The sequence below is a fragment of the Mastomys coucha genome, unplaced genomic scaffold (genome assembly GCF_008632895.1).
Source record: "Mastomys coucha isolate ucsf_1 unplaced genomic scaffold, UCSF_Mcou_1 pScaffold14, whole genome shotgun sequence".
Classification (NCBI taxonomy): Eukaryota; Metazoa; Chordata; class Mammalia; order Rodentia; family Muridae; genus Mastomys; species Mastomys coucha.
The window spans coordinates 105,643,776-105,647,312 of record NW_022196896.1 but is presented as its reverse complement, the minus strand read 5'-3'; the positions used below and the strand labels follow the sequence as shown (position 1 = coordinate 105,647,312).

Below are 3,537 nucleotides of genomic sequence, written 5' to 3'. Positions count from 1 at the left end.
AGTATGAAACATAAGGCAGCTATCACAGTAAGCATTCCAACCTCCAATATACTCCCCTCTAGAAGAAGCAACGCTGATCTCAACAAACACTGAGTAATGCTTACTTAGGAATGCGTCCTGTGGAGGAATGTTTAATCCAGCCACACAGCTGCTCTGGCTGGAATACAGGCACACCCTTAGTCCTCACCTTTATTCCCAAACATGTAGGTGAGGTTAATTTGTAGAAGGAAGTAGCCATGTTGGAAAGTGACATCTATCTAATTGAGGGACAGAGACAGTGAAGCAGCAGAGAAAGATTTGACAGAATGAGTCAGAGATAGAATACTCCTCTTTCTCACAAGAACAGACAGGAAAGAAAGTCTGCTTAAGAGCAGTGCAGAGAGAGAGAGAGTCACCCGATTCTCTTCAGTCTGTTCAACTGAGTTGGTGAGCGGGGAATGTGAACAGTAGAGTCCATGGCAGTTCAGCTTATGTAGTTCAGAGGCAGTTTCTACAAGGACAATGGGGTTTTGGGGGGGCGGTTCAGTGTACTTTATTGATGGTATTCAAGAGAGTAGGGAGGGCTCCATAGGCCCCTCCTGTTATTATAGGGGTCTGGAATGGAAATTATGAGGGAGATGCTCAGTGTTGGGGTAGGGACTCCTCAGCAACTGAGGGCGCCTCTCTTGTTCTCAGTGTCCTTGCCAGGGTGGGTGGTTTAGGGTTTCTTACTCCTTAGAGACTGTGTAGGCCATGAGGTCCACCACCCTGTTGCTGTAGCCATATTCATTGTCATACCAGAAAATGAGCTTTACAAAGTTGTCATTGAGAGCAATACCAGCCACAGCATCAAAGGTAGAAGAGTGGGAGTTACTGTTAAAGTCCCAGGAGACAACCTGGTCCTTGTTGTAGCCAAGGATGCCCTTCAGTGGGCCCTCAGATGCCTGCTTCACCACCTTCTTAATGTCATACTTGGCAAGTTTCTCCAGGCAGCATGTCAGATCCACAACAGATACACTGGGGGTAGGAACATGGAAGGCCATGCCAATGAGTTTCCCGTTCAGCTCTGGGATGACCTTGCCCACAGCCTTAGCAGCACTAGTGGATGCAGGGATGATGTTCTGGGCAGCCCCACAGCCATCACGCCACAGCTTTCCAGAGGGGCCATCCACAGTCTTCTGAGTGACAGTGATGGCATGGACAGTGGTCATGAGTCCTTCCATGGTGCCAAAGTTGTCATGGATGACTTTGGCCAGGGGAGCTAAGCAGTTGGTGTTGCAGGATGCATTGCTGATAATCTTGAGTGAGTTGTCATATGTTTCATGGTTAACACCCATCACAAACATGGGGGCATCAGCAGAAGAGGCAGAGATGACACTTTTGGCCTCACCCTGGCCTTCTCCATGGTGGTGAAGATGCCAGCAGACTCCACAACATACTCAGCACCAGCAATCCCATTTGATGTTAGTGGGATCTCACTCCTGGAAGATGGTGATGGGCTTCCTGTTGATGACAAGCTTCCCATTCTCAGCCTTGACTGTGCCGTTGAATTTGCCATGGGTGGAGTCATACTGGCGCATGTAGACAATGTAGTTAAGGCCAATGAAGGGGTCGTTGATGGCAACAATCTCCACTTTGCCAGATGCAGAGGAGAAGGTAGCCCTGGTAACCAGGCGCCCAATACGGCCAAATCTGTTCACACCACCCTTCACTATTGTGTCTACGGGGCAAGGTTGGCACTTCACAAGAAGATGCGGCTGTCTGTGGAACAGGGAGGAGCAGAGAGCCCTACATGGACACTTTTATAGAGATAGGTTGTAGAGACAACAAGCCAGACACAGAAGAAGAGAGAACAAGCCAGAGAATGTGAAAGAGCCAGAAGATTAGAACAAATTGCCAGACTTAAGTTTGATGCCAAGCAGAGCAATTTGTCGAGAAGCTAAGAGAAGCCAGACTGAATCAGTCTGTTCAGAGAGGAGTTTGAGCCAGAGCAGCTGAGTAGAACCAGCCAGCCAGAATTCAGAAAGGACCAGAAGGGTCAGCAGCAAACCTCTGAGACAACAATTACATCAGGCGAATAGAAGTTACTTATGCGGTGTCCCAGACCTCTCTTTTGTGTGAAGTAGAGTTCTTTTGAGGAGACATGACATAAGCATCCCCACACACAACTTCTCAGGTGTTCATGAGGAAAGTGAAAGGAAGCCAATTTCCTTTTAGGGTACAAGAGTCTGGGATGAGGGTGGCTAAGTAAACAAAACCAGGATATTCCAAATTAGATAACGTCAAGATGTTTTTATGGTGCAACGCGTGCCAGGTAATAATAGGAAGCAAAGGTGGAGAAGTAATTGCTGGGCTCCCATTAACCACACAGGAGCTACTCCTGAGTCTGAATGGCGGGATCAGAACATGCTTGCTCGGCATGAATCAGATAGAAGAAAAATAGCATTGAATTCCTGAAAGGGTGATAGGTGGGTGGCAGAGCTACAGATGAAATGAGGCGTGATAAGACTCCTGTGATCTCTGCCTTCCACATCGTTCTGGGGCAGAAAGTCAGACAGCTTCACAGATTAGAAATAGGATAAGAATTACTTTGGGAAAAGTTATCAGAGAAAAAGCTAGCTCCCCACCAAACTTCTAAGCCATACGAACATGGGTGGATTTTTAAAATCCAACATTAAAAAAAATGCTGAAAAATGAATCAGCCTATTCAAATGAGTTGGAATCCTTTGCTCAAAGAAAGCAAAGGTCTTGTGGAACGTTTCTTGTGGCGGTGGTTTGACCCCCGTTTTCTTTGAAATGCTTTCTTCTGTATGGGAATCTGATCTCACAAGGGGATTCTGATTAAATTTGATGTAGGTCAAAACCTGGATCCACTTTTATCAGATGACAAAGGAATGAGAGAGCAGAAAAACAAAAAGGGGAAAGGTTAGGAGACAGGAATTGAGCCTCCGTTGTACATGACAGACATTTGTGTTAATATCGAGTGAATGCTAATGAAATCTAGTCACCTAAAAAAAAAAAATCAAGAATACACAAAAGATAAAGTTGAGGTAGCATCTGTTTGCAATTGAATTTTTTATTTTTGTATTTGTGTTTCTTCTTCTCATTCCCTACCTCCAACATAAACCTAAGGTCCCTTTATTTGTTCATACACAGCTAAATGATGACAAGCACCACTCCATTTGAAGATGTACATTTTCTAAAGCTCCCCAGGTTATATTGACATGAGATTTGAGGACCACTGAATCCTCACATCTAGCATTCACTAGACCTACTGAATAAGAGAGCCACCATGGATAAGTGTGTTAGTCCACTCAGATTCTGCGATGGTTTGAATGAGACGCACCCCATATTCTAGGGCATTTGAATACTCAGTCCCCAGTTGGTGGCTATTTGGAGAGGCTTAAGATGTATGTGGCCTTTCTGGAAAGTATGTCACTAGAGACAGCCTTTGGGATTTCAAAAGCCTTGTGTCATTTCCAGTGTTCTCTCCCTGCTTTCTGCTTGTGGTTTGAGGTGTGAGCACTCAGTTCCCAGCCCTATCCACAATATCTCCCA

General features: G+C 45.5%; 1 pseudogene; it reads right to left on the bottom strand.

The window, feature by feature from the left end:
• Positions 1-707: 707 nt before the first annotated feature.
• On the bottom strand, positions 708-3,330 carry LOC116089478 (annotated as a pseudogene).
• Between the last annotated feature and the right edge of the window lie 207 nt (positions 3,331-3,537).